This window comes from Pleurodeles waltl, chromosome 3_1 (genome assembly GCF_031143425.1).
Source record: "Pleurodeles waltl isolate 20211129_DDA chromosome 3_1, aPleWal1.hap1.20221129, whole genome shotgun sequence".
Lineage (NCBI taxonomy): Eukaryota > Metazoa > Chordata > Amphibia > Caudata > Salamandridae > Pleurodeles > Pleurodeles waltl.
Window position 1 is genome coordinate 1904930275 of NC_090440.1, and position 13234 is coordinate 1904943508.

The window sequence follows — 13234 nt, forward strand, 5'->3', positions numbered from 1 at the left end:
TATATATAGATATATGTATATATATATATATTTATATAGATCTATCTATAGATATATCTATGTAGATATATATATATATATATATATATATATATATATATATATATATATATATATATATATATATCACTTTTATCAATATGTGTGTGGTTTCCCTGGGGGCTGCGATCGGCCCCCAGGAAAACCAGACCCACATATAAAAGTGATATATATATATATATATATATATATATATATCACTTTATATATATACATATATATATTTATATATATATATATTTATATATAGATTTGCCACCAGTTGTCTTGCAGTTGCAGCTTGCGTCTTCAAAGCAATGCACATACTTCAACTGACGCTTTTCAACTGTAGCTTTTAGGCAGCAATAAAAAAGTCAAGTAAGTATTGTGACTATGTTTCTGCTACAAAAGGGTCAGACTTGTCTACTGGCAGTTTTAGTGCCATAAAGAAGCACAGAAGGTTTATATGCCTACTGCAAAGAGCAAATCTGTATTTTATGTCAATAGCTGAGTACATTAGTAAAGTCAGCCATTACCTGTGCTATAATACAAATGAAATGTATGTGCGGGGTGGAGGGCGGCTATGGAGAGATGAAGGGCACTTTTGCTGGGTGGTAATGAGGGAATCCGAGGAGGAGGGAGTGGGAGCACCAATAATGATTGTTGGACTGGGCGCAGGAGGTGCTAAAGACTGTGACGAATGGTATGTGACAAGGTGTTTTTTGAGTGTCTTGAAAGAACGTGCTGATTGAGGTAAGAAGCACAGGTAAGGTGGCCTCTACTGTTGCACGTATCTCACACACACCATCGATTTTGTGACTGTCTACGTATGCTAGTGTTTTAGAGCAACAGTTTAGCCAATAGCAGAGATGGCATCTTGATGGATGACTGCTGCCGGCACTTGGGTTATAGAGGACAGCTCTGACATAGGATCAGAGACTGAGACATCAGATACTGAGACAGCATCGAAGGGATAGGACAATAGCGCAGACTCTGGGAGTGATTTTTCTGTCGGAGGAGTCCCATTCGATAACTCCTCTTCCAGTACATTATGAGGGAGGTGATGAGGACAGTCCTTCTGTCCCTTCGCAAGCAGTTTGTGCAACTGGGTAATAGTGGGTTAGCCCAACCCAGAGAGCAGGTGAATGCGGCGGCAAGCAGAGAGAGAGAGAGAGAGAGAGTGCTCTCTTGGGAGCTCCCCAATTTAGTTCAGCCACAAATTCCACCGCCCAAATCGTATTGTGGAGACATCAAAATTATCTATGGCAAAACAAACTGGTTTTGTAAGGCAGGCACCTGTGTTTTTGGTCCTGGGTTCGGCGGCCATATAGAGAAACATACTAAACCCAAACATTTCTGGAAACTAGACATTCGGGGGAGTCCACAGAGGTGTGACTTTTGTCGATTCCCCAAAGTTTTCTTACCCAGAATACCCTGCAAAGCTGGAATGTTGAATAAAAACTCTATTTTTTTCGCATTTCTGTCACACAAACTACAGGAATATGCTGGGATCCACAAAATCCCTTCCACCCAGTGATTCCTCACCTGTCCTGATAAAAACACTACCCCACTTGAGTGCCTACACCTAGTGCCTGCGTCAGGAATGGATCACCCCAGGGTCAACAGCTGCCTCATGTAAGGACCAACATTGACCGTTGTGTGATCTATTCCTGTCGCAGGCACCAGGCCTACCCACACAAGTGAGGTACCGTTTTTATCGGGAGACTTGGGGGAATGCTGGGTGGAAGGAAATTTGTGGCTCCTCTCAGATTCCAGAACTTCCTGTCACCGAAATGAGAGGAAAAAGTGTTTTTTTGGCCAAATTTTGATGTTTGCAAAGGATTCTGGGTAACAGAACCTGGTCAGAGCTCCACAAGTCACCCCATCTTGGATTCCCCTGGGTTTCTATTTTAAAAAATTAGCTGGTTTGCTAGGTTTCCCCAGGTTCTGCCTGAGCTAGAGGCCAAAATCCACAGGCAGGCACTGTTTTCTATGAAAAATGTGATTTGTCCACGTTGTGTTTTGGTGCATTTCCTGTCGCGGGCGCTAGGCCTACCCACACAAGTGAGGTATAATTTTTATCGGGAGACTTGGGGGAAGGCAGGGTGGAAGGAAATTTGTGGCAGGTTCCAGAACATTCTGTCACCGAAATGAGAGGGAAAAGTGTTTTTTTGGCCAAAGTTTGATGTTTGCAAAGGATGCTGGGTAACAGAACCTGGTCAGAGCCCCACAAGTCACCCCATCTTGGATTCCACTGGGTTTCTAGTTTTCAAAAATGCGCTGGTTTGCTAGGTTTCCCCAGGTGCTGGCTGAGCTAGAGGCCAAAATCTACAGGTAGGCACTGTTTTCTATGAAAAAATTTGATGTGTCCACGTTGTGTTTTGGGGCATTTCCTGTCGCGGGCGCTAGGCCTACCCACACAAGTGAGGTATTATTTTTATCGGGAGACTTGGGGGAACGCTGGGTGGATGGAAATTTATGGCTCCTCTCAGATTCCAGAACTTTCTGCCACAGAAATGTGAGGAACATGTGTTTTTTTAGCCAAATTTTGAGGTTTGCAAAGGATTCTGGGTAACAGAACCTAGTCCGAGTCCCGCAAGTCACACCTCCTTGGATTCCCCTAGGTCTCTAGGTTTCAGAAATGCACAGGTTTGGTAGGTTTCCCTAGGTGCCGGCTGAGCTAGAGGCCAAATTCTACAGGTAGGCACTTTGCAAAAAACAGCTCTGTTTTCTGTCAAAAAATTGGATGTGTCCACGTTGTGTTTTGGGGCATTTCCTGTCGCGGGCGCTAGGCCTACCCACACAAGTGAGGTATCATTTTTATTGGGAGACTTGGGGGAACGCTGGGTGGAAGGAAATTTGTGGCTCCTCTCAGATTCCAGAACTTTCTGTCACTGAAATGTGAGGAAAATGTGTTTTTTTAGCCACGTTTTGAGGTTTGCAAAGGATTCTGGGTAACAGAACCTGGTCAGAGCCCCACACCTCACCCCATTTTGGATTCCCCTAGGTCTCTAGTTTTAAAAAATGCACAGGGTCGAAAGGTTTCCCTAGGTGCCGGCTGAGCTAGAGGCCAAAATCCACAGCTAGGTACTTTGCAAAAAACAGCTCTGTTTTCTGTCAAAAAATGGGATGTGTCCACGTTGTGTTTTGGGGCATTTCCTGTCGCGGGCACTAGGCCTACGCACACAAGTGAGGTATCATTTTTATCTGGAGACTTGTGGGAACGCTGGGTGGAAGGAAATTTGTGGCTCCTCTCAGATTCCAGAACTTTCTGTCACCGAAATGAGAGGAAAACGTGTTTTTTAGACACATTTTGAGGTTTGCAAAGGATTCTGGGTAACAAAACCTGGTCAGAGCCCCACAACTCACCCCATCTTGGATTCCCCTAGGTCTCTAGTTTTCAAAAATGCACAGGGTTGGTAGGTTTCCCTAGGTGCCGGCTGAGCTAGAGGCCAAAATCCACAGCTAGGCACTTTGCAAAAAACAGCTCTGTTTTCTGTCAAAAAAATGGAATGTGTCCACGTTGTGTTTTGGGGCATTTCCTGTCCCGGGCGCTAGGCCTACCCACACAAGTGAGTTACAGGGGTGTGGAATTTATTAAAATATCTACTTGTCCAGGGGACAGGTTGCTTCTCAAATCTACTTGTCCTGTAAAAAGATCTACTTGTCCCTTTGGTGCCATGTAGTGTGGCGACAAATGATGGCAGCAATTAATAGCCTCTCTGATTATGCCAGGGCTACTACCATAGTAGGGCTTGCATACTTGGAGTTTCAATCCCTACTGTAGCAATTTCCTTATTTTGCCACCTTTCTGCAGATCTGCATACTGGGGCTGGAGGAAGCAGTAAGCAATAGTTCCAGGGCTGGAATGCCTTTGAGTCTGCAAACCTACTAACCTGCATGTTTTAAAGATTTTTACCAGCTTCTCTCTAATATTTTCCCATAATAAGAAAGGTTGGACATTTACTCCTGACAATGGCAGAATTAGAACTTCTTCCAGGGTTGGGAAGAAAGTGGCTGGAGGGAAAATGAACTTGCAAATGCTCAATAGATTTTCACATGAGCAAATCTACACATCGTATTTACCCACGCTAAAATACAGTTCACAAATATTTTATAGGGGTACGACATATACCATGGGTGCACTTTTGTGACTTTCTTTAAGAATTTGGGGCCACAAGTAGGTAGGTTCAGATTTGTGACCTGCAAATTGCGAGTCGCAAATCCGAATGTAGGATGGTGTCCTTGACACCATCTGTGATTCGCAAGGGCTTCGCAAATGCCCACATCATGAATAATCATGAGGTGGGTCGCAATTTGCGACCCCCTCACGAATGGTGGCCTGCTGGAGACAGCAGACCACCATGTCTGTGACTGCTTTTCAATAAAGCAGTTTTTTTTGTAATGCAGCCCGTTTTCCTTAAAGGAAAACGAGATGCATAACAAAAACGAAAAATGAAACGTTTTCGTTTCATTTTTTCAGAGCAGGCAGTGGTCCACAGGACCACTGCTTGCTCTGAATTTTTTTTTACAGTGACATTCACAATGGGAAAGGGGTCCCATGGGGATCCCTTCCCTTTTGCGAAAGTGTTAGCACCCATTTGAAATGGGTGCAAACTGCGATTGGTTTGCGCCCGCGTTCACAAAACAATCCTACATTGCACTGCGAGTTGCAATTAGGAAGGGAACACCCCTTACTAATTGCGAGTCGCAAACCCGTTTTGTGATTCGGTAACCAGGTTACTGAATCGCAAAACTGGGTTTGTGCATCGCAATGTGCTTTTTGCACGTCGCAAACAGCGAAAGTCGCTGTTTGCGACATGCAAAAAGCTACCTACATGTGGGTCTTGGTCCCTAATTAGGTCTGGTGTTAACAAAGACATTTTGTTTTTATTAAACTTCTATTTCTCTCTCTTTCGGCTGGCTTTACTGTGATTGATCGCATTCTGCTCTTCCACAAGGATCATATTGCCACACAAAGTAGTTTTGTTCAGTGTCAGGAACTACAGTGGCAATCAGTGACGTAACGAAACTGGAGGGTGTCCCTTTGCAAAGAACATGGAGGAGCCCCCTCTCCAGACTCACTCAGGGCAGGTGCTGTGCTGACGGGGCCCCCTGGAGGGCGGCTGCGGGGCCTTTGTTATGCCGCTGGTGGCAACGTGTGCTTTAAGAGTTCAAAAACTTTTTGGGGGGGTTTTGCCAATGTTTGTTACAATGTTGAGGGCCTGGTAGCTCCCACAACAATAAAGTGTTACAAAAGCCATGTCAAAACAAGACACGCATTGATGAAACTAAAAGACTTATAAAAATATGTCAGATCAGTTGGCTTTGTCAGTGTTTGTTTATTTTCATGCTTCCCATAATCGTGTTGAAAATGGTTACACTGATTTTCCATTAGAAATATTTTTGGGAAATACTAGCATGCATCAACACATTTTACTAAATGACACTTCATTTACATATAATCAGAGAGCATTCTGGGAGCATTATACTTAGCCTCTTAGCCTAAACTTTTCAAACATGTGTGTACACGTTTTTTTTTTTTGTACTGGAACCAACGTCAGTAGTGAAGTGTGACCTTAAAACATTTATTTACAGCACGCACCCTAATAATGAAGGCTTTCAAATAATGAACCATAAATACAAGTTTGAACAGCATTATCCTTTGGAAACACATTACCTCAACTGCAGAGAGTTCAACTCTCTGTAAACAGGCAACCAAAGGGTTTGTGCTGCAGGGGGTTGGGCCTACCTGTCCCAAGGACAAAGTAAACATAAAAACTTGTTGCCCTTGACCCCAAACAAGATGTGTCGGGCGATAGGAATTCCACATCCCTGGAGGTATCATTTTTATCGGGAGACTTGGGGGAACAGAGAATAGCAAAACAAGTGTTATTGCCCCTTATCTTTCTCTACATTTTTTCCTTCCAAATATAAGAGAGTGTGTAAAGAAGACGTCTATTTGAGAAATGCCCTGCAATTCACATGCTAGTATGGGCACCCCGGAATTCAGAGATGTGCAAATAACCACTGCTCCTCAAAACCTTATCTTGAGCCCATTTTGGAAATGCAAAGGTTTTCTTGATACCTATTTTTCACTCTTCATATTTCAGCAAATGAATTGCTATATACCCAGTATAGAATGAAAACCAACTGCAGAGTGCAGCTCATTTATTGGCTCTGGGTACCTAGGGTTCTTGATGAACCTACAAGCCCTTTATATCCCCACAACCAAAAGAGTCCAGCAGACATAACGTTATATTGCTTTCAAAAATCTGACATCGCAGGAAAAAGTTACAGAGTAAAACATAAAGAAAAATGGCTGTTGTTTTCAGCTCAATTTTGTTTTTATTTCAGCTGTTATTTTCTGTAGGAAAACCTTGTAGGATCTACACAAATGACCCCTTGCTGAATTCAGAATTTTGTCTAGTTTTCAGAAATGTTTAGCTTTCCGGGATCCAGCATTGGTTTCACACCCATTCCTGTCACTAACTGGAAGGAGGCTGAAAGCACCAAAAATAGTAAAAATGGGGTATGTCCCAGTAAAATGCCAAATTTGTGTTGAAAAATGTGGTTTTCTGATTCAAGTCTGCCCGTTCCTGAAAGGGGGGAAGATGGTGATTTCAGCACCAGAAACTCTTTGTTGATGGCATTTTCAGGGAAAAAACCACAAGCCTTCTTCGGCAGCCCTTTTTTCCAATTTTTTTGGAAAAAACGAAATTTTCACTGTATTTTGGCTAATTTCTTCGTCTCCTCAAGGGGAAATCACAAACTCTGGGTACCATTAGAATCCCTAGGATGTTGGAAAAACAGGACGCAAATTTGGCTTGGATAGCTTATGTGGACAAAAAGTTATGAAGGCCTAAGCGCAAACTACCCCAAATAGCCAAAAAAGGGCTCAGCACTGGGGGGAGGGAGGGGAAGGCCCAGCAGCTAAGAGGTTAAATGTCATTGACTAAAGTGAAGTGCATTGTTATAATAAATATTGATGACGTTATTGACATATTGATTGACATGTTGATTAGTTATCTCGTCCTAAGGTGTCTTCAATCAGGGTCAAAAGATACATTGGCCTAAAACGAGTCCCAAAGTGAGTAAATTAGTCATAAAGGGATGAGTTATCAGTGACTATATGCCAAAAGTATCTCAGAGGATATACTCCCTTAGGAGGTAAGTAACATACACAAAATATATACACACAAACCAAAATCAGGTAAGTCACAGTTAGAAAAGTAGTGCAAACGCTGTAGAACACAATAGAATGCAATAGGGAGAAATAGGCCTAAGGGCAACAAAAACCATATACTCCAAAAGTGGAATGCGAACCGCAAATGGACCCCAGGCCTAGTCTAGTGTGTAGAGGGTCGCTGGGAGTGTAGGAAAACACTAAGGGTGTCCAAGATACCCCACCCCAAGACCCTGAAAAGTAGGAGTAAATTTACCCTACTACCCCAGAAAGACAGCAAAGTCAAGATAGGGGATTCTGCAAGGACAACAACTGACTACAAAACACTGAAGACGGATTCCTGGAGCTGGGGACCTGTAAAGGAAGGGGGAGTCACCCAAGTGTCCAGGGGGGGCAGGAGCCCACTAAACCCCGGATGAAGGTGCAAAAGGGCTGCCTCCAGGTGGAAGAAGCCAAAGATTCTGCAACAACGGAAGATGCCAGGAACTTCTCCTTTGGTCAGAAGATGTCGCACGGCGTGCTGGAGGATACAGAGTTGTTTCCATGCAGAAAGACCGCAAACAAGCCTTGCTAGCTGCAAGAGTCATGGTTGAGGATTTTGGGTGCTGCCAGGGCCCAGGAAGGACCAGGAAGTCACCCCTCGGAGGAGGAGACAGAGGGGGCGCTCAGCAACACAGAGAGCCCACGCAAAAGCAGGAAACACCCGTAGAAGCACCTGAACAGGCACTTAGAAGAACTGAGGACGACGGTCGACTCAGTACAACAAAAGAGGGTCCCACGACGTCGGAGCAAGTTGCGCAATGTAGGACTGAGTGCTGGGGTTATCCAATATGTATTAGCAAACGTGAACAAATTTGTTTAAAAAAATATAATGTCATTAAGTAACTGAAATCTCATATTAACCAACAGTACAATAACATAATAAGCCAATACACAAAGTTCTGAACTTAATATTCTCCTAATGATAAAGTTCCAAAATTAAATAGTCCAATCCTCAACGAAACTACAAGTCCATCATGAGTTCCACTAAAATGATCCAAAGTTCACTCCATCCATCCAGTATAGTCCTTTCAAAATTGGTTCCTCCCAAAAGATACCACTTCCAGTTCATCCAACGTCGTCAACACGTGTTTCATCCGGGGAGTGCCCCTGGATTTCATCAGGACCTCATTCAAAATATAATGGGGTTGTGAATAAGCTTATTAATGCTCCCTATAATTCCAAAGCCTTTCATATATCCAGCATATTGTCTGTATCCTCAACTTGCATTCAGGTAAGTAAATGTGGCCTCTCTATTCCAACTGAAAATGTAGAGAGAAATGTAGAGAAAGCTGAGCGAGTGCGCTCTCGTGTGTTAAAGAGTGCTGGGGACCTGGGCTAGGCTGTGCACAAAGGAAGTCTTGCAAAAGTACACAGAAGCCCGAGCAGCTGCAGTTCACGCAGTACACAGGATTACTGTCTGGCGTGGGGAGGCAAGGACTTACCTCCACCCAATTTGGACAGAAGGGCCACTGGACTTTTAAAGACACTTGGGCCCAGCTCCTGTGTTCCAGGGACCACGCTCGTCAGGATGAGAGGGGACCCAGAGGACCGGTGATGCAGAGGTTTGGTGCCGGCGTTGGCAGGGGGAAGATTCCGTCGGCCCATGGGAGATTTCTTCTTGGCTTCCAGTGCAGGGTGAAGGCAGACAGCCCTCAGAGCATGCACCACCAGGAAACGGTTGAGAAAGCTGGCAGGATGAGGTGCTACAATGTTGCTGGTAGTCGTCTTGCTACTTTGTTGCGGTTATGCAGGTGTCCTGGAGCAGTTTGCAGTCGATCCTTGGCAGAAGTCGAAGAGGGAAGTGCAGAGGAACACTGGTGAGCTCTTGCATTCGTTATCTGGTGAGATACCCACAGGAGAGACCCTAAATAGCCCACAGAGGAGGATTGGCTACAGGAAAAGGTAAGCACCTATCAGGAGGGGTCTCTGACGTCACCTGCTGGTACTGGCCACTAAGAGCTGTCCATTGTGCCCTCACACCTCTGCATCCAAGATGGCAGAGGTCTGGGACACACTGGTGAAGCTCTGGGCATCTCCCCTGGGAGGTGCTGGTAAGGGGAGTGGTCATTCCCCTTTCCTTTGTCCAGTTTCACACCAGAGCAGTGCTGGGTGGATCCCTGAACCGGTGTAGACTGGCTCATGCAAGGAGGGCACCATCTGTGCCATTCAAAGCATTTCCAGAGGCCAGGAGAGGCTACTCCTCCCAGGCCCTTTACACCTATTTCCAAAGGGAGAGGGTGCAACACCCTCTCTCAGAGGAAATCCTTCATTCTGCCTTCCTGGGACTGGGCTGCCCAGGCCTCAGGGGGGCAGAAACCTGTCTGAGGGTTGGCAGCAGCAGTAGCTGCAAAGAAAACCCCGGAAAGTTAGTTTGGCAGTACTAGGGCTCTATGCTGGAGACCCAGGGATGCGTGGAATTGTCCCCCCAATACCAGAATGGTATTGGGGGGGGGGGGGCAATTCCATGATCCTAGACATATTACATGGATATGTTCAGAGTTACCATTGTGACGCTACATATAGGTATTGACCTATATGTAGTGCACACATGTAATGGTGTACCCGCACTCGCAAAGTCCTGGGAAATTGCCCTGAACAATGTGGGGGCACCTTGGCTAGTGCCAGGGTGCCCTCACACTAATTAACTTTTCACCTAACCTTCACTAAGTGAGGGTTAGACATATAGGTGGCTTATAAGTTACTTAAGTGTAGTGTAAAATGGCTGTGAAATAACATGGACGTTATTTCACTCAGGCTGCAGTGGCAGTCCTGTGTAAGAATTGTCTGCGCTCCCTATGGGTGGCAAAAGAAATGCTGCAGCCCATAGGGATCTCCTGGAACCCCAATACCCTGAGTACCTAGGTACCATATACTAGGGAATTATAAGGGTATTCCAGTGTGCCAATCAGAATTGGTCAAATTAGTCACTAGCCTACAGTGACAATTTTAAAAGCAGAGAGAGCATAAACACAGAGGTTCTGGTTAGCAGAGCCTCAGTGATACAGTTAGGCACCACACAGGGAACACATATAGGCCACGAACTTATGAGCACTGGGGTCCTGGCTAGCAGGATCCCAGTGACACATATCAAACACACTGGCAACATAGGGTTTTCACTATGAGCACTTGGCCCTGGCTAGCAGGATCCCAGTGAGACAGTAAAAACACCCTGGCATATACTTACAAACTGGCCAAAAGTGGGGGTAACAAGGCTAGAAAGAGGCTACCTTCCCACAGTAGTCTCCTCAAAGGAGGTGATAACCCCTTCGCAAAATAGAAGCTATCGCTGTTGGACACCTTCCCCTTTTGGATTTGTGTCGCATGACCACGCAGTTGTCAAGTGACTACTGCTTGTGGCGTAAAGTCCTAAGGGCCGATTCCATCTTTGAATAGGCCTGATTCTATCTTAGGTACTGCAAGTGGCCATCATTCCCAATTCACGCAGAATCATTGCCATGTCTGCCATTGACACATACGTCGCCTGAACTTATCTTTCTAGGAAAATAACATTGATACAACACCTGTTTTAGATATGCTGAGAAATAGGTTCACCCTGCTGTAATAAATGTTTTTAGTTATAAGTGTTTTTTCTTAGTACAGGGTGTGTGATACTGCAAATAGTGAAATAGGTTTGTTTCTGTTACCATAGTGCCCCGGATCCCTTCTGCAGGGATTGTTAGTAACCAAAAAGCAATAACTCCATTTCAACAAGATTTAATGTGGAGTTCTGCAAGTCTAGAATAACCTGTCTTTCACATTCAGCACTGTTGCATTGAAGTGAGTTTACCTATGTAACTCATGGGTGGGAAGGCACACCTTGTAGAACTACTCCAAAGTCATAGTGTACGCAAAACCTGCTCCCCTGATGTCTACCCAAACAGGAAATGTTTTTATTAAAAAAGCAGCAGGAGTTCCTTAAAGGAAAACTAGCTGATCCACAAAAAAAGCTTTGTAGTTTGGAAATGCAGATGCACTGTTAGTATTCTGCTGTTCCTCTCTGCCCACTATCTGTAGGGGGTAGTGAGCTGCCTAATTAACAGTACATTCGATACATTATTCTGAGACCCCCTGCAAATAGGACACATTGCAAAACCAGAGACGTGCCGCAAATAAGAGGCGATACAGTTTACTACCTTTCTCTTTGTACACAAGAGGGCCGCACATGTGAAGAAGCAGGTTAGATGCAGCCCTAAAATACTGTATGAGAGGGTTGCTGGGCATCCAAAAAATGAAAATCAGCCTTTGGACAGGACTTCTCTGCAGTGTGTTTGAAGATTCTAGGAGCTGCGAGTGTTGTGTATGGGAGAAGCGAATGGGTTCTGCACGATGTACAAATAAAGTTAGCAAGATACTCACGTGGAGGCGAGTAACAGCAATAACTGATTTCGTTGTAAAGAACAATTCAAAACAAATGTTATTTCCCCCTGAACCTTACTTCTTGCTCCACTAGCTGAAGGCCTGGAGACACGGGTCTGTTGCATACGGGCACAGACACCTGTAATTATGATTTCGATGGTATTGCTGCGCAAAGAAAAAATGTCACAAAATAGCACGCACGAGGGGGATCGAAGCAAGGCGATGCTCATGTTTTCGAAATTACTTCCTGCTCCTGAAAGGCACTTACCTTGCAACGCACCTTTTTCACCCCTGAGACCACAAACACCCCTCAGGCGTCACCGTGCATGTCTGCAGGATATGGGGCGCTCCCCCGTATGTGTCTCAGGATCAGCGAGAACGCAGGAAGTTGTTGTCACAAGCACTTCCTGGTCGCCTCTGCATGCTCACTACTGGCAATGAGATCATGCAGGGCACAGCTTGCTGAGGTTCACAATGACTTGTTTCAAATCAACTTTAAAAATCAACAGACAGGTGTTGAGAGGTAGCTTTATAGCCCTTGTAAAACAGAACTCACAAAAATCACATTCTTTGACCCATCCTCACACACAATATACAGCCCTAAACATCAAACTAATACATTGTTATTATTTCTTTAATTCCTCTTATCCATTAATCAAAAACAACCCACGTTGACCCCAGGGCCCTATCCTTGACCCTGGTCACTTCCCAACTGCTTAGGTCTCCACCTTTCCTCAGCCTCCAGATTCACTGCTTCACCGGGTCACGGACACAACATCAAGGTAAAAAGTAGCATTTGACCGAAATACTAAGCCAAAAATATTGTTTACCAAAATATTGTGTCCCTATTTTTATAATGGTAAGGACAAAAATATTGGAAATAAAATATCGTTTAACACTACAGGGAGTGCAGAATTATTAGGCAAGTTGTATTTTTGAGGATTAATTTTATTATTGAACAACAACCATGTTCTCAATGAAACCAAAAAACTCATTAATATCAAAGCTGAATATTTTTGGAAGTAGTTTTTAGTTTGTTTTTAGTTTTAGCTATGTTAGGGGGATATCTGTGTGTGCAGGTGACTATTACTGTGCATAATTATTAGGCAACTTAACAAAAAACAAATATATACCCATTTCAATTATTTATTATTACCAGTGAAACCAATATAACATCTCAACATTCACAAATATACATGTCTGACATTCAAAACAAAACAAAAACAAATCAGTGACCAATATAGCCACCTTTCTTTGCAAGGACACTCAAAAGCCTGCCATCCATGGATTCTGTCAGTGTTTTGATCTGTTCACCATCAACATTGCGTGCAGCAGCAACCACAGCCTCCCAGACACTGTTCAGAGAGGTGTACTGTTTTCCCTCCTTGTAAATCTCACATTTGATGATGGACCACAGGTTCTCAATGGGGTTCAGATCAGGTGAACAAGGAGGCCATGTCATTAGATTTCCTTCTTTTATACCCTTTCTTGCCAGCCACGCTGTGGAGTACTTGGACGTGTGTGATGGAGCATTGTCCTGCATGAAAATCATGTTTTTCTTGAAGGATGCAGACTTCTTCCTGTACCACTGCTTGAAGAAGGTGTCTACCAGGAACTGGCAGTAGGACTGAG

The 13234-nt window shown here is 44.2% G+C and overlaps 1 protein-coding gene across 1 annotated transcript in view; it reads right to left on the reverse strand.

Annotated features, from left to right (window-relative positions):
* CASP8 (caspase 8) overlaps nucleotides 1-11999 on the reverse strand; it is a 127863-nt gene extending 115864 nt beyond the window's left edge. Inside the window, exon 1 of the mRNA XM_069226069.1 lies at nucleotides 11871-11999. The gene's annotated coding sequence lies outside the window, so the exon portion shown is untranslated. The remainder of the gene's footprint in view (nucleotides 1-11870) is intronic.
* Between the last annotated feature and the right edge of the window lie 1235 nt (nucleotides 12000-13234).